Source organism: Rhyacophila brunnea, unplaced genomic scaffold (genome assembly GCF_057557595.1).
Source record: "Rhyacophila brunnea isolate RB1 unplaced genomic scaffold, BYU_Rbru_1.0 scaffold_11, whole genome shotgun sequence".
NCBI classification, from domain to species: Eukaryota; Metazoa; Arthropoda; class Insecta; order Trichoptera; family Rhyacophilidae; genus Rhyacophila; species Rhyacophila brunnea.
Genome location: NW_028232763.1, coordinates 19,903,275 through 19,923,330, shown reverse-complemented (window position 1 = coordinate 19,923,330; position 20,056 = coordinate 19,903,275). Strand labels below are relative to the sequence as shown.

General features: G+C 31.0%; 1 protein-coding gene across 1 annotated transcript in view; it reads right to left on the bottom strand.

The window, feature by feature from the left end:
* Nucleotides 1–20,056, bottom strand: part of LOC147078466 (cadherin-related tumor suppressor-like) — a 296,974-nt gene that overhangs the window by 255,723 nt on the left and 21,195 nt on the right. The window lies entirely within an intron of this gene.

Genomic DNA, 20,056 nt, shown 5'->3' with positions numbered 1-20,056 from the left:
GATAGCTACCAGGATGACACGGGACAGTACAAGCAAAAATGGCAGAATTATCATATACAGTGTATATGTCAGGAAAAATCATATTAATAATTGCACTAAATCCCAGTATGGCCTCTGGGTACCTTCACTATCGATGTCAATCAATTCTTCATTATCCTAAAGCATCAAAATGCCACGATCCTGGTGGCCAATATTTTTTTACAATTATTAATTAAACACATGGTTCATATATCAACTTCGTATATAATCGTCGTATTTTATAGTCTATTTAATGAAACTAATCCAAATGTGTTGGTTGGATCATAAATCTTGTGTAAAGTGAGGGGATATCAGAATAATGCATTTTGAATTTAGAATGATTACATAATATACATTTATCTGAAAATACCCCTTACAAATCGTCACTGTTCTGGCAGAAGACACTAATTCGAAAAAATGACATATTGAGTTAGTTATACCAAAATTTTCCTTATTTCAAACTTTACCGTCTGAAAACCTTCTTAAAAAATAAACAGTCTATATTTTAAAGTCATCTTTTTTACGATTACTTAATAAACTCACATGATAGACCATTTCAAACATTTTAACAACTTAAAAGTCAAATTACTCAAAACTAGTATTCTCCAATTAGTGCGTTCTGCCAGAACCGAGACGAAATTTATTATACTATAATATGATAAAATATGGTGTTCTATATTCAACAAAAAAATAAATATGTATTTTGGAATAACTTCATAAAAATATCAAATGGTTATCACAATCCGGGTCGCAAGTTTTACCAATTAAACTACTGATAAAATCGTGGTTCATACACTTTAGGTAAAGTTTCCTAATTATTCCGTTATTTTTTTCTAATATTTACATTTTTAATTTTTAATATTCAATAAAGAATGTTGAATTGTTTAGTAGTAATAATTTCCAAACAAGTTCAACATTACAACAGGCAACAGCCTCTGAATGAATTCCTATGAACGCACACCAGCCGTGGAAGGCGGATTGAAATATAATTATGGCTCTCGATTTACTACCACCCTTCCCTAATACGTGTAACAAGCAGCGGCTTTCGGATAGCGGTCGCTTATTACTTTTTTTGCCTCGCGAAACTCATGATGGCTGTACTCGAATTAATATTTAACCTACTTCTTGTACGGTTATGGGGCGGTAATGTGTGCTTCCTCCACAGCTGATGACTATTCGAGATCATGAGTAGAGCGTATTATGAATGTTAATGGTGTCTTGGGGCGGAGAGTTGAAATTTGTGATTGGATTCTAAACGCGTTACGTCTATTTATAATAATTTCATTGTTGCTTTATTTGCGAACAAGTTTTTTGATTCGTTTATACACAGATTTGGGGCAAGGTATTTGTTTTTCATAATAAATTTCATACATTTTTTGGAATGATACCAATCAAATCAGTGCTATATGATTAAGCCTACTTTAATGGCAACCAATATTATAATACAAAGCAAATTTATTTTGTAATTTTGAACTAGCAATGCTTAAAATGACTTTGAAATATTAACCTATGAGCAAAATATTTTGCGCAAAAATTATATTTCAATCACAAATAATATTTAAAATGTCAAATTAATTATTTGAATTCAACATTGAATAATATATGTAGTTATATAATTTAAAAAAAAAAATGAATATACATACCATGAAATATCCAAAAATTTTGCCTTTTAATCGATAAAACACTCGTGCCTAGTGGTCAGTAAAAATTAAACGTTTGAATCTCACTATTGGTCCAAGATGTTTTTTTAGAATTTTTCTAATGGGTATGTTTCTAATTCTATTAGTATGTCGGTTTGATACTCCGAATTTAATGTTACTATAGTCAGGGAACTAGTGTACTAGGTAGTGGGTACCAAATTTATAATTGATCAAGTACTGAAACCAAGGAATTGATCGAATTATCATCATCATCATTAGTCACCAAGACTCTGATTAAGTCTGATCGCATTCTTTATATAAAGTAGTGTATTACTTTAGTGACTTTTTAAGTATATATTATAAACAACAAAATAAAAATAAAAAAAACTTTCTACGTATAAATCAAATTACTAATGCCATTGCCGTGAATTACATAATTACAAGATATATAAGATTGCCAATTTTTGACGATGTTACAAAACACTTCAGATATTATAATTATTAGTAATGCGGTAGATATAGGTTAAAAATAAGTAAATCTTGACAAATAAAACTATTTTTAAATAAAGTAACAAAATGCAGAAATATCCGATTCAAAAAATAACAATCACCCGACAGCTATTCCCTTCAAAACCCGCGCACCTTAAAACTAAGCATCGCGCATTTTTCGATAAATTTATTCAATAATGATAGATAGTCGAACCTGTTTTTATCTTACCTACGGCCACAGGTATGTGAGCATAGCCGAGATAGCGTGTACACGGTATTAACAAAACACGGCTCGGGCCGAGCGACTGGACCACTCGGCTCACATATGAAAATAACATTCTCGGCCGGCCGTCACTGGAAGACGGTCGTAAAACGAATACAAAATATTCAACGAGATAGCGAATCCACCAAAGTGTGTAGGTAGGTACACAATAGTAAAATTTATACGATCACAGCTAATAGACATACTGGATTTCGATTTATGAAAGAATTTGCTTATAGCTTTGATTATAATATTATTGTATTGATAATATAAAGTTTTTAAAGTAATCTTTCTCCAATATCACATTAGTAAAATAAAAAGTATGAGATTTTTTATTTATATACTAATTTTATAACGCAGATATATGCCATTTTCTTAGTTTTTAACACACAAAAGCCAAAAATATAAATTTACTTAATACAATAGTCAACTATGGGCTTGTTGATTTAAAAAAAAGGTTAGATTTCTACTATTCATTTTAAAACTATACATATCAATAAGCCATAATATGTATTAGGCTAGTAAGTAACTTAAATTATTGATTCATGGCCTGTCTAATGAGTTGTCCCACTTTCACGTGGAATATTATAATTACTTATTTTTCCTTAAAAAAAATGGATACTTTCCCAGTTCCATAATTTCAACACAATATTAAACGATATCGTATCTAACCTTTTGACATAACTAAGTAACACGAATCATTAGTTACCAATAAAAACTAATATGGCAAACACAGTAGAAATTTTAATATGCGGTTTTGGTTTCAGTAAAAACAAAGTATGTAATTTATTGATAGCAATTTATTTATTTTTTCCTACTATAAATCAATTTATTCATTGATTAAAATAATCTTTTGTCATATTTATGATACACCGACACCGGATACTTGTTCCATTTTTTCATGTCATGTGTGCTTTATGATTTCTTCCAAAGATCAGAGATCATTGCCTAATCACGGCGATATATTATAAAACCATTTCCTTTACAAACCACTCAATTGATTACCATCAAATAGTTGAGATTTTTTCGTACGTATAGAATAGGCGATGTATTGAACGATCGAAGGCTATATTTAATAATAATATTCCACTGTGCCATTGATATTTTTGATTTGTATGACGACTTGAAGTACCTAGATATTTCACTGTATGAATTGTATTATTTTATCGAAGACATTCAGTTTAATTCTTATAACAAATCACAATAAATAATAATAACGAGTACCTTGTGGATTTGCCGTTTTGTGGCTTTTATTAAATATAAACTAACAAATATTATATTTTGTACTGTTACTAAGTATACAAAATTAAATATATAAATAGTAATAAAATTTCATCGTGGGTCCCAGGTTCGAATCCTGGGTCTAGCAAGTACACATGCTATTTTTCAATTTGTGTATGAGTCAGAGTATGGGCCTGACAGGTTGAGCAAGTGGCTGTCATCCATTTCTCGTAAAAACAAAATCTATTAATACAAATCTCCACGCTGTGGAGGCCCATATGATGTTATTAGGATCGGACATGGTCGGGGGAATATAAATAATATCGTCAGTATAATATCAGTCTACTATAATATTTAGGTGCATTTTCGAACATTTAATATTATGTTCAAAAAAAAAAAATCATGAAGAATTTTTATTTTCCCCCGCTAATAGAAAATGTCGTTTATATGCAGATGTCTATAGTTTGGACAAAACTCAATATTTACTATACATAGAGTTTGAAGATACCCACTGAAAAGCAAAATCTGGGTCGCAAAAACCGATTATTATGAAATAGTCAAAAATTCTCACCAATTAGAATTAAATTTCCATAAATTTACACGCAGTCAACAGTATATTTTTCCATATCCACTAATTGTCATATCATCATCATCAGCCGGGATCAATCCACTGTTGGATGAAGGCTTCCCCAAGCTTCTTCCAACTCTCTCAGTCCTGTGTCTTTCGCTGCCACGTATTTCCGCCGAACTTTACCAGTTCGTCAATCCAGCGGCTTTAAGGGTGACCCTGTGGCCGTTTCGTGCCCCTTAGGTACCACTGGATGACGGCATTTATCCAGCGGTCGTCCTTTCGGCGAGCAATGTGCCCCGCCCATCTCCATTTCAGCTGTTTGGCAACATCTATTACATCGCTGTCTGCTTCCTAACCCATTCGTTTCTCTTAAGGTCATTTCGCGTGATGCCCAACATACACCTCTCCGTGCCTCGCTGTGCGACTCTTAGTTTTTGGACACCTCTCGTGTTGAGGGTGCACGTCTCGCAGCGTCCCACACCTTACGCTTAAGACATAATGGTAGATCACTCTTGAAGATACTACTCAGACGTCCAAAAGCACTCCATCCCAGCTATGTTCTTCGAACAATTTCATCAATCAATTGTCATATAATTAATATAATATACACATATACAAATAAGACATCTCACGGTAAAGGGATATCTACTTTATCTAAATAATAATATATTCCCTGTAAAATATAGGACATTTTGGAGACTACTCAATTCTCATTTGGAATGCTTAAGACGATATTCTTATTTTATTCTAACCCTATAAATAATTTATTTTCGTCATAACGTCTCTAACATTATTTTAACCTACTATAAAAAATCCATTTTGGAATAATAATATAATAATTTGTTTTCAAAACAATAACGTCCATCAGACTATTGTATCAGATATGTGTTGGTTAGGTATGTACCCATGATGCACATTTATATAAAATATTAATTGTATATTTTTCAATACAAATACATAAGTACCTATACAACATCATTTAACTTCATATTAAAACAAACACTTCGAAGAGGCATTAATTATTCGTATATGAATAATTACACAACGATCCAATGACTTGCAAAAAGCATTGCAAAAAAACCTATCCGTGCGCTATTGAAAGAGTTTCTATCTGTCAGTCATTCATTCTATACGATACGTAGGCATTGATGTGTGTAGTCTGAAAAATAATACATCGTAGAAGGCCCTCAAAATGTATGCTACGGACATAGTCGTAAAAAGACTTCAACGATCGGGGACGGCACAAACCTTCCACAGAGTATCGATTTCAATTTCTGTTCTGCGTTTACCGTGTGTGAGCAACAACCGTCAATCGGAGCAGGAATGACAGTTTCTTATAGACATAAAGTGTTGCCAACATTTTATTTTTGCTCCATAGAATCATTGACGTAATTATTCTAAATGGACGAAGTGAATAATAAAATGACACACCCGCATACATTTTAGATTGCCAAATTTGTCTGATACAATTTTTATTCTTTTGTAATAAATATAATACATCAATATAGAAAAGTTAGCTCTACTAGCATTGCAATAATTAATAGTAAATTACTGAATGTTCTTAAAAATACACTCCTACTACATATTGTAGGTACATTGCAATAAGATCGATTCTTACAGATTTTCTCAAATGTCTATAACCCTTTCAGAAAAAAATACACACTTTTGTATACAGGGGATATTGGATAGAAAGGTGTATCCTGTAGATATCCATATCATACTATAATTAATTATATTATAGGTACTGCCTAAATGAAAAGCGTTCGTAGAAACATTCTAAAAAATCCTGAAAAGTAGTAATAATAATTATTATTGAACACCAATGTGATAGTTAATGTAAAATTATGGAATGATATTTTAGACAATAAAAAGAACGCACATAAGTAGTACCGACCTATTATAATATATTATAATTTTATTAAAAGAACAAATAAACAAATATTTTTAATATTATGAGGAATATAAAATTATCATAATTTGATACCTCCAATAATGTTAGCTTTTGAACTAAACATTATAACAACAGGATAATATTTTTGTGACAATTATTATTATTGATATTATTTATTAGGGTTCAAATTTGTAAGTGTATAACAAATTAAGTAGGTTCAAAGAATTCGTAATTTTAGTAGAAAATTTGACTAAACGACAAAAACTCGATAAGGCTAAAATGCATTAACATCTACTATTGATAACATTATTTACCAATTTAAATTTCTACAAAACATTAAACCTGCCTAAAATTATACTTTAATTCAAGTTTTGCGGCGATTATTTTACTATTTAAAACCAGTTAGGTATCTATATGTGGTAAATTACGCTAGTAGAATATATTATTTAAATATACAAGACACCATGCTGACTTAAATAATGTTTGAAGCTTTTCGTGTTATTTTTAAATCAAACAGAATTATATTATTTCGACGATCAAGTGGGATGACGCCAGATTTTTTAATTTTTCACATTAACTAGTGTCTCATATATACATGTATGAAACTTTTTAATATTTATATAATAATGAAATTATTAATAATATCATATTTATAAATTTAAATTATATTAAAGCAATCGATAGTTTATAATAAATAACGTTTGAAAATATCACCGTTTTCTATAATCTTAACTAGTTATATAATATCATTTATCTATTTACATATTATTTTCATACCGTTTTTATTTACAAAAAATAATGGTTTTCGATTCAAAGATACCCATAGTAATTAACTATTTCTTTTATTCAAACGAATAATTCACAAGATTTAAGAATATATCATTCTGATTATTGAACATTATATTATTTAGAAAAACACTAACTGAGAGAGTATATCACAACCAATAGATTGATTTCGAAGAGCGCTGAGTGGTAGGTATTTAATAGCCAATAGCTTAAATATTTGTCGTCATTAGTATGTCTTCCGTAGCATAATGGCTGAATGCGACTAGTTTGGGGCGTTTACCCGTTGGAGATGCCGGGTTCGATTCCCGACCGGTTGGCTTACTTTTTTCAAAAAAGTTTTTTCTATTGGTTGTGATATACTCTCTCAGTTAGTGTTTTTCTAAATAATATAATACCCATAGTAGATTGTTCTCAGCATCCCTGTTTCTGAATAAATGGGCTTAGGTTTATCAAATAATATATATTGTTTTTCAATCAATGTGCGTGTTGACCTATAGTAAATACCCAAATTGTAAAAGTATTTTAATATAACCTACACTCTACCTTATTAATGTTGGTAATTATTCTTTTTTTACAATACACAATTTAGAACAAGCTTACAAATATACATCTTGAAAAAATCCTTGAGTTTATTTTTATCGAGTAGTATTTGCACTTCATTTATAGTAGTCCGGGCTAATATTTGACAAAGCACTACAAATTTATGAACGATATATTAAAGTAAATATTATTTGCACATTTGCAGTATATATCGTATCACATTTTTGTTTTTGTCCCAAAGCCATTATATAATTTCGGAGTAAAAAGGGGATAGATATCTATAAATATTAAGATATTCTACAACCAACATGACACGGTTGTGATATCCTGTCACTTTATGCAATGTCTGTATATTAAAATACTCGCAATAATTATTAGCGACATGATGAAGAAAGAATTCGAGAATTCTCAAAAACTGTCACAACAGAACACCCAATTTTACTTTATACTTCATCTGTCCACAGTGTCAATTAATGGATACCTACAACAACAAGATAAGTTAAAAATATCATTTTCGAGCGATACGATTTTTTTTCTAAATCAAATTTATGTATCTCAATTAGAGTCTCCCATCATATATATTATGTGTAGATAGTTTAGTTTTTAATTGAATACACCACAACGTTTTTTGCATTCATCAATACGTGGCAACACCAAAATACTGGTCGCAATACAAAAAAGTATTTTTCTATCCAGAATAAACATCGTGGATTTAATGTCAGAATGCGCTCGCGAAAGGAATGTGGTCTCAAACGAAACAATGTTCGAGTCTCGTAGCTTTTATGTGCTTTTAATAAATCTGCTTCATTTCATTTCAATTAAATGTTCAAAATTACTTTCCAACAATATTATTAATGTTTTCATTAAAATTTTAACAAAGATTTTATTAGTTATTACGATAAAGAGATGTAAAACTCAGAAATTTTTGATATATTTAGTTTTATTTTAAAGAAGCCAACATCACAAATAATTTGATTACATATTATATGGTGTTAGATTTGCTCTATATTAATTAAATAAGCTATTTGTGTCCCAGAAAAATTTCTATACTGTTGGCGAAATATACTCATTGTCGCAATGATTATTGTAGGGATAAAAATTGATTATCCTTTGCACACCGTGCTAATAATGGGTCACTAGTTAGTAGCGCTACGTACTTTGAATGACAAAGTTTCAAAATTTAAATATGCACGACTATAATGAACATACCACATTAGCGTGAAGTTCTATAGTTTGACAAAAAATAAAACAGATGAATGTTATAGGCGTCGTGTAATGTATGTAATTAACATTATAAAAACAAACGTATAGAGCATGGATATCGTTGGTTTTTTGATTTTGTCAATTTATAAAAACAGAACCAAACGACGTGGATAGGAATTAATTTAATACTTAATTAAATAGGTGTAGGTATACTCAAAGATGTTGAAAAACATTTGTATATATACTTATCAATTGTAAAATTCTAAAATCACCCTGACATTGGCCCCGACTTTCACTAAGAGGAAGGAGATACATTTTGAAATTGTTCTAATAAAAAGTAATTGATATTGATTTATGATAGAAAATATAATACTGTTTTTATAATAATGATTTGGGCATAATGCAGTTTTAAAAAAATTATAAAGTTATAAATTTTACATATATAATATAAGGAAGGATATTTTTTATCGATTGATAATGGTACACATCATGTAGGTAGATACTATACATAAGTTTAAATGGAAAAAAATTATCAACCGTACGTATATATATGCCAAATACATTTTGGCCAACACCATAGTATTATTAAAGAATATGTAATTTGACCTCTCGAACAAAAAAAAAATAAGGCATTCGATTAGTGCTGTTCTCTTGGTTAGTGGGTGTTATAGTACGTGGCAAAAAAAACAATTTACTAACGGTAACTCTTTAAATATAATCTTATACATTCATGACCCTGGCAATGAAAAAAAATACACGTCTTTAACGAGACAGTAAAATATATAATTACGTATCAAATTTATACTAACATAGAAATAGAAGTATTCGCAAGATCCTCTTGGGACATTCTTTCTCAACTTGCATCCTTTTTACTCTCATAGAAAAAATGCCGAGACTTTGTAGTGTTTACTCGCTTCCCATACTGCGATATTCGTTCTACAACGCCTTTTTCTAGTTCTTGCAAAAGAGTTATTTTATTTATTTGTCTACGCAGATTCTGTAAAAGGAGCTAAACCTTCGTCAGGTGGTTGAAGTTTATTTATCTTTACTGTCAATACGGACCTAATAAATGCAAGCAAGAACTAAATAAATATCGGTCAGAATAAAGTGAAAATACAATAAAACCTAAACGGTTTAAATACTTAATTATAAAAAATAGTCATCAAATATTTTTTCCGTCGTATTTTATAATAAATAATTAATATTCAACAATTAATATTTCCACACTATAAAACTTCATTTACTTAAATAAAATGCTTTTAATATTTTAAAGCCACTTTAATTTATATATTTTTTTAATATTCGTAAGCATACAATAACAAAACCAAAAACCTTGAGGTTCAATTCGGAGGGATATAATAAAACATAAATAATTACATGATTAAAAGAGCTTTTTATATACCACGTTTTTAAATTTTCTGTTGAATCATATAAACTTGACAATTCTTTGTGTTAATAAAAACTTTTTATTATACTTGATAGAAATACTGAATAAATATTATAGAATACAGAAATGTCATTTTGATATTTCGTATTGATTTCCATAGTAACGCACGTATATATTAATAATTTAGTTGCTAGACCTACTTAGCAACCGATAATAGTGCGTAGTAAATATTACATATGAAACATACAAAACAGAATTAACTGAAAATGAATTCAATTCTGCTTAAAAATAGCCAACAATATTTTTTTTTAAAAATGCATTGTTGTCGTGTTCTGATATATTCTAAAAGTTTCAAATGTCTAGCTAGTCGGGAAGTTAGTTAAAAAAATTGTACTACTCAAGAAAAAATCTGTACCGGACAAACAAGAATACGAGCAAATAAAAACGTACTAATAAAATAGGCTTCTATCATGTTTATATTACCACGATTCGGTATTCAAAATATTTGAGACAAATTGACTGTCTACATAATAATATTTAATCTATTTTCTTTTTTTATCATGTTTCAATAATAGTAATTAAGTAAATACTAAAAAAATGTACCGGTATATAGGTGAAATGTATAAATTTACCTTATGTATATCAATACCCTAGGTTTGAAGGGAAACAACTCAAAATTTCAAGGTTTTTAGTTAATAATGCCTTAAATGTAGAAAGATCTTTTCTTTATGATCCAACAAAGAAAATAATCTAAAATTTCTTCAAAAGGTCATGAAATCAAATAATTTTCTCTTTCTTGGATTAAGTAATTAATAATTCAATTATAAACGGAAATGTCTGGGTTGATTAATTGTTAAACTATAAATTTCATTATGAATTGCTAAGTTCATTTGAACTGAATTGTTTTTTAAACACATTTACTTAAACTTAAAAGCTAAATTTAATATTGAAATGAGTATTATTCCATTTAACGCCATTATCTTAAAATAAGGTATTTAGAGTTGTTTCCCTATAAAACTAAGGTATTGATATATTATATCATATTCCAGGTAAAATAACATTTTTAGCATCAATTCATACAAAGTGTACGAAACAATATACGAGTTCCTATATACGATATTTTAAATATGTTATTGGCTGTAAAATACAATTGCCCTTCCATCAAGGTGAGAAATTATATCATTTAATTGCATTTAAATAGATCAATTAAATAAATATAACTTCTGGCCTAAGAAAATCTGGCAGTGAGGTACAAACGTACATCGGCAGCAGGGTAATCTCTCAACATCGAGTGGGCATCAATTTATTTAATATTCCAAAATTGGAGATGAAGTTCTAATGTCCCTATTATAAAACGCTTTGACTCATTATTCAACAGAAAATATATGTCGTAGTTTCAGCATACTGAGTGATGACTGAGTGATGATGTAATTATAAAAAATAAATCTATTAATAATACTAATACACATTTGACACCTCTCTCTTTTTCTCTGGTATTACAGCTCCGGGTAGACCTTACCCGTTATTTTCTCTCATTTTCCCGACGATCACTCGAAGAATCAAAGAACTCGCAATTTTTTCTGTATACAACCAAGCTTGCAAAGTTATATTTTCCCTCAGTCAGTTTTTCTTATATTAAACGTAAGACACTTTATCATTGCTTGTCCATTTTTATTTAATACATCTGACGACTTCAGGCACATAAAATAACCTGTCGAGCTCACCAGCTCATCGGTCCTTGTGGTTCAGTGCGTAAGCCGCTGGCCTTTCATTCGGAGGCTCCGGGTTCGATTCCAGGTGAGGTCACAATATTTATGTGATTCTCTCAAAGTCTGAGTTTTTGTTGTTTCGTTTCGCTGATTGTTTCACTGCTATAACTAATTGCACTACTGTTATTGGGCCTTGTGGCCTGTTGTAGTAAAAATAATATTATATATTTTAAAGACTTTATTTTGAAAATTAGAAAGAACAACAATTATTGTAGGTATAATATCCAATAATCAAAATATTTCAAGTCAAAATCTATTCAATATAATTGCGCTTCCAAAACTGCCAAATCGTGTCAAATTTTCTATTTATATCTAATTGGAACTCACTATCTTCAAATTCATTTCGCATCACAAAGTAATGACACATGTTTTGAAAATTCGTACAAATTACCATTCGGAGAAATGCTTGTCTAGCAAAATATCATTCGTTCACAATGATTTTCTGCCATCTGTAATGCGTACAAATATTTTTGACCATTATGAAATTATAGATATGTAACCATTTCAGTCAGAGTGTGCATCTATCCATCGCTCACTCTATCTGGTATGCGTATAAAACAAGCAGCGAGAGGCCGTGAACTGAGTACCTATCATATCATTCGTACCCCTCGTTTCTCGATTCGTCGCTCCGGCTCTGGCGTCCCACATGCGCGGCTCGGGCCTGTAAATCACGGCGACGCCAAAACAACGTGACATTTCGCCTTTCGCCTTTCCCCCTCGCACCTCACTACCGCCATCCCTGTGCTTATTATGAATTATTGCATATTACCGTCAGAGTGACCGCGAGAACTGCGCACGGCCTGTTGACAATTGTGACAATAAAAAGGACCGCACACGCGATTCAGAATCTTTCTATATCGTTATGACTTTTATTTAAGAAATATCAATTAATTATTATATATTATAATTTACAGACTCATTTGCGATAATTTTCCTAATATTGTTTGTAGGTAGGTATTGTAACCTGAAGCCTTCACGGTTAAGCAGAGAGCCACAGATCGAGTGCGTTTAAAATCAATAAAATTCAACGTGGTCAATATTTTCTTGGACATTGACAGTAAAATAAATGATTCGAAATATAATTTTACACAATTAAATTCAATACCTACTTTAAAACACACAGCATGGTTCTGAAGTAAAGTCTATTTCTACTAGACCCTAAAGATAATAGCGATGTGATTTTACATTTTACATGATAACAATGTACCTACTTTAAAACACGAACATGGACCCCTCCGAAACCAATCTGCCGCGCGCCACACTTGACAGACATATTGTTACTATATAATAGGTAACGCTCGCTTGGATAGTAAATGCAGAAGAAAGGGTACTGTTCGGTTATACGGAATACAACGGAAAACGCATTTTGAAAATAGCCGATAAACTGAATTATTTGTTAGTTTAGGTTAGGTTGGGTTAGGTTAGGTTAGGTTTGGTTAGGTTAACCTAACAAATAATCCAGTTTATCGGCTATTTTCAAAATGCGTTTTCCGCTGTATTCCGTATAACCGAACAGTACCAAAGAAAGTGTTTGTCGTGCACTTCCCTCGCCCCCATTTTACTTTTTCAATTAACTCAAATCTATCGACACCTATGCTACTCGTAATTAGGTGAAACTTTTTTTACTGATGACAGCCAGTAAAAGTTTGTCTTTTTTTAGAAAAACTAATTCCTTAGCATTACAATATATTTATCAGGTCACAACCTTTACTTGTAACATCCGGCCTACTGATTCGTTTACTTAGCTACAATTCATTTAGCATTGCATATTCGTTTTAAAAACTTCATACTTCTACTATAAGATTTATTTGCCAATCTCCAGGGGACACTTATTAGACAAGTTGCCTTTGCCATTATTGCATCGTTAAAAAACCCTGTAATCCTGTAAACTGCACACGTGTGAGTAAGTGGCGTAACCAAAAAGTGACAACCATTGCTCGAGTTAAAAAATTGGAAATGCCAATATAATAGTGTTAATACCTGTGCAGTTTACAACTTAATCATACTCCATTCGTTTGGTAAAAGCTTTAAAATGAAATGATATACTCCTTTTATATAGTCTAAATTCTTTTATACAAACTATGACGTGATGAAAATTATGAATCATTACAATTAAGAATATGTAAGAGAGAATGTATCACTGTGGAAATTCGACAAAAATAATTCACATTTTGTCAATAATACTTATTTGTTTTCATTTAATTAAGAAAACAAAATATTACAGATGGTTTTTAAAATTCGATTAAGTTTGACCAAACCATATTAGATAAAGATATTCTTATATTTAAAAAAAAATCTAAAATTATTAAGATATAAGAATATTTTTATCTGAATTCTATCTATTAAGATAAAAACCAATGTTTAATTTAGTTTAAAAAACTAACCAATACCATAATATGCAATTCACTTTCTTAAATCAATGAAAACAAATGTGTATGACTGAAAAAGTATAGTGTATATTATGTATGTCGGATTTCCACTGCCTACCTCCACCATTCGCCGCTTAGGTATGTTCGTAGAAAATTAATATCGTTATTATACTAGAGGATGAAACAAAGTGGCAGGATGTGTTTCAATGAAAAAAATGGTCTGATTTAAGTTTTTCTAGTGAAAGCCGTCGAAGCATTCTCCAACAAACTCAATGGCGAATAACTTTGTGTCCATTATTATGTAAGTAGGTAGGTACTGAAAGTTCATGAACGCTGTTTTCCCACGTTCTATACGTATCAAAGGAATATGCAAATTTTCCGCTTAGTCACTTTTGCTGTGTATAAGGTTGCTTATACTTGAATGAGAATATCTGAGCCAATTATGCATTATCCCATAAAACTTATATATTAAGTTCCTATACTTTTATATAATTTATTTGTATTTATAAAGACACCGACAATCGCAGTGTGCAATTTATTTATTATTTGAAAAAATCGTTAAATACGCAAACACTTAATTGATATAATATCTATGGTCAGTGTGATCATAAAAACTTATAAGGTTTCAGATTTAGCACGCATTCTATCTTTAAAAAACAGTTTTAACTCTCTATTCGCATGTGTTGAAATCTAACAGCATCCGTATATACTGTACAGAGATCAATAATTGTATTTATAAATATATATATTCCATGTTGTTTGCTGCCATGTACAGGTATTTACCAAAATTGATGAGTTTATCCATCCAGCGGGTTTTAGGGCATCCGTGTGGGTACTCCTTGGGTACCACTGTATGATGGCATTTTTGCGATATGTCCAGCTCATCTCCTTAGTGAATTCTATCACATTGCGTATTCTTGTCTGCTTCTTTATCCATTAGAATATTTTGTGATCTTTCCGCGTTATGACCAACATGCACCTTTTCATGTCACGTTGCGCTAGTAGTAATTTTAGATTTCTTTTACATTAAGAGTCCATGTTTCACATGCATACGTGAGCATTAGTGGCACATATTGGTTGAACACTTTACTTTACTAATAGACACGATGTGTAAATATCAAAGAAATAAAAGCAATTATCATGTAGTTTTTATATAACTACTATATCGTAATAGTACTGATCTATTCATAAATGTATTTTATTTTTTGATTCACTTCGAAACTATGTCGATACTACACCAATTACATAAATGGCATTATTTTGAGACTATTTTAAATTTGGTATAGTCGCTCACACACCTGCCATTTTCAGTCTTGTTGGCTGTAATGTAACACGCTACGTGAATCTAAAGCATTTTTCGTTACTTATTTAATCGCAATATTGTGATAATATGCGCATTCAAAAAAATGTGTCTGTAAAGTTGCTGGAATTAAAAAAAAAATATTCCAATGAATATTAATTGTCGCAGAAAAAAATGTGAATAAAATATCGATAATTTCAAAAGTAGTAAAATTAGTTGCCGCGAATAAATTCCAACGATTTCGCATCCATTGCATGGCCCGCATGCATTGCATGGTAAGTATTAAGTGAATTGTTGCTTGAGATGGACAGTATTAAACGAATAATTGTAATACAGAGATTAATGTTGTCGATCCTAATCTTGTAGCATGATTCAATAAACGGCTATTAAAACCCTAATCACGTTCGCTGGCAAGATATTTCTGATTTTTATTTACGGTTCCCGATAGCAAATGTGACAGAGAAAGTAGTTATCTGAAGCAAGAAAACTCTTAAGTTTGGACTCGTTGATGGCACCGAGATATATAGAAAATACTCTATACTTGTGCAAGTTTTGCCGCCTGTGGCCAGAGTCGCCAGTAGTAAAACCTTGTATTTATTTATTTAATGGATTTAAAATTAACATGAATGTGTAAGAGAACATTCGTTATGCAAAGCAAACGCTATTCGCTCTTTCGTTATTATTTTTTTTTTAATAATTTAATTATTAAATATGTAGCTCCCATTCTAGTATTTTGCGATAGTTCTATAAATATTAACAAATAATGCACTGGCTACAATATAATAATTATGTGTATATTTTCTGGGATCCTAATCGTAACAATTCTTTTATTACTAAGATATACCCTTGCATACAAAATATCAATATTAAAGATGACACATTAGCACAGTAGATCAATAATATAAACGTGGGTTTACACTGACAATCATTAATGCAATTTATTTTGAACTACTTAAGTATGTTTACAATAACATTTGACGAGAAGCTACTACAAACGAGTTTGGGTAACAGGGAATTGCAGATTTCCAATAATGACCATTATTGAAAAGTATATAGGTCGGTATCTACCAGGGAACTCAGAAATAATTGGAACTGAAATACATAACGGGTAAGGCGATAGCAGGTAACTGACTCGAGTAAGGAAGAATCCGGATTAAATTTATACACGTGTCAAGAATACGTTATACGTCGAATACTGAAAACTGCTCTCGGTTTATGCATTTACGCTCATTTAATGTTGGTGTATTACACACACTATTGCACGTGCATAATGCGTGCTTCATTTTTGTAGGATACTCACACATTCAAAACCCTGCATCAAGATGTGGCGTATTGAATATAGCCTATCGGTATTCTATTTATTATCTGTCCTGTGATATCTATATAAAACATTGTCTCTACGAGAGAAAATTCAAAAAATTTGCGGCATTTTACCAATATCTTAATAAAACACTTGTCCTTGTCCTGGGACACTCAACATAACTTTGAAGTTTGCCCAACGTCCGTTACGCCTGCATAACGAGTATGGAGACGTGGCAAACAGTGGGGGGGAAACCAAGTGTATAGGTCTTTTCTCATCGAGGGTTTACCGTAATATACTATATCATAATAGGAATCACGCACACTCTAGTGCACGCCAACTAAGGTTATAGGAAGTTTCTCCTGGGATACCCTCAGCACAACTTTGAAGGACGTCTAACGTACGTGCACACATAACGGGTTTGGAGACATGGCGAAAGTTAATTTTTCAACTGCATACTTCTGTTTACGCAAACAATTCTGTTATTGTGTAAACTTTGACAAATACAAAAAACTGTTTATGGGAAAAGTCGTTTACGTTTTTTACGTACTATACCCATTAATTAGTCAAATTTTAAAGATTTCTCTCGACTTATTGAATCACTATTTGATAAAAACAGGGATGGCCTTTTAATTTGGCCGCCCGCGTGTATTCGTACATGACAACGAGGCGCCCCTGTTCATTGCCATATGGAGGAGAGCTATATAGGCGTGCACAAGGAAATACTTGACACAATCTCATCTGAATTACAAAGCAATACCGGGAGAAAGTTATGTAGAACTTTTATACAATCTGGTTCTACTGCCTGACAATGGCCAGTTAAATAACAATGCGAATAAATCGGCATATCGTTAATCGACTTTATATAAAAATAATACTCATTTATACATTCACCATTATCATTTAACTGCTTACTTGTATTTTGCTTTACTACCACGACCTAGCAGCTGGGTATTTATTGCACCAACAATATTGACACTCCATTGTTATACACGAAAACAATATAATTAATACACCTTTATATTATAATATATTTTATTATATTGACTTACATAACGGTAAGCATACATCATTGTTACTTAATACGTCATTAGCCGGAGTTTTTTTTTTATAAATTCAATAACTTATAAAATTCTATGTGTCATACCTTTCACATACCTATTAGATTTAACAAGCACGACATATCATATATATATTGACGACGATTATAAAATTTATTCAGAGAAAAAAATTCAATGCGAATTTAAACTACTTAATTCTTTTCACCAGTGGTTTCCAAATTTTCACATCGTGATCCCTAGTACTTAATAAAAAATAATATTTTCTATGCTAAGCATCTCCAACTTTAAGTAAACTGTGACCACATTCTCCGAAAATACTGAGGCGTTACGAATATATTTAAAAAAAAATGCTCAACTTGTAAACTTGCAACTCATGAAAATGATAAGTTTTGATCATTGCACTATTCTCCTATTATGCAAAAAGCCTAATATGCGACGGAAAAACTATGCCTCATTTTAAAGCGCATAGATTTACCCCATCTCTTTCTCTCACTCCCGCGGCACGTCCTGAGTGATGCGATACGAAGCAATTGATATGACAAGGTCACGTAGGCTTCCTCGTGGTTTTTTTTAAAACAACTTTCATTTAGGCTGGTGAATAAAATAAAAATGTCAATGGTCAATGCTTCAGCTTCAAAATTCAAATGCAATCATATTTTATTACAGCTAAATATATACGCTTTTATTTTCAAGACTCATTCAATTTTTATGAGCGATTGACCAAAATCTATCCTGCAATCAACACATTGGATATGTCTAGCCCATACTACTCACTACTTTTGTCACTAATAACAAGACGTATCATATTTAAAAAAAATATATGACATAGTATGACGTTTTATTGTCATTAAAACTTCTTTCTTGTTGTCACTTTCATGACTGCGGATCTTGACTGCTGACTTTTGAATCAGGTTACGCCATATTCCCCTATTATATGCAAACCTTGCATGGTATGTATTTTTCAGTGGATTCATTCACCAGGTTACTTCACATAAACTATGTTCATCCACGTATAAAATCCACAGAATAAAATTATGAAATATATTTTTACTCGAATATTAGTTTCACATAAATGTATCCTCAATCAAGTATATTTTAATTTGCTAACTATAAATGGACGAAACGAAAATTTCCCGATGATTTTTTTTTAAATGAGTATTATAAATCCGCCTATTGTAACCTTCCGTTCCATGTAAAACTATCCAACTTTACTTTTATGATTATTTATTGTAATATGTAATAGTTTTTCCTAAAACAGCTATTAATAATAAATATAGAAGTGAATTTATTACACTTATTTGCCACAATTTTGTCTTAAGTACGTTTTGTAATCGAAAAGGCACTAATTAAAATCAATAATTAATTAGAGCTTGACAGATTTATAGCAGCCTCTGAGAGAAAACAAAACCGACTCATTATCGTTTGTCGCTTTGTGCAGGCGGGTTTCAAAGCTTAAATCATTTGGCAATGTTTGCAAACTTGTCAGTCTCTAATGCAAATATATTTTTTCCGTTTGCAATAAATGAACAATGAAACGCAAAACGCAAGAAGTGCCAGTAGGGGTGGAGAATGCAGTGGGCGGACACATTGTTACTTGAGTTACTATCAGACTATTCAAAAGGCTTTAATAATACAACATTATTTAGATATAAAATAATACTATACTGTACGCGTAAAAGTTTATTTTAATTTTGATTGCCTACAATGATATAATTGCTTCCTTATTTTAAAACACAATAAACCATGAAAGTTTATTTCATTCATATACATATTATAAATACAGGCAACGATTTATTTTCAACATTGTAAGAAATCAGTGAAGAGCCCCGAATGGCATACAGATAGAAATTCAAATAAATGTGTAACAAAAAATAAACTATTTTACATATTCAACTAATAATTCATAATATTTAAGAATGTAGCATTCTTTATTGAACATACATAATTATGCTATCGAGTGTATTGTTATTAATAAGATAGGATTTTTACTAATTAGGGTTTTTACGGACACTATTCATAATTTGTTTATTGTATTTTTTGTGACCTTTGACTTGATAGGTAGGTAATGGAGTTTTTACCTACTTTATTGTATTGATTTATTATATAAGCTAGAGTAAGGAGTGTTCGTTGTCAGTGTGTGTTTACCTTTGGTGAGTGTACACGGCGCGTGAAGATGCCGAAAGGCGAAACCCGGGTCGCAAACAACGACTTAAATGGAATAGTACAGAGCTTGAATCTATTAGAATTTA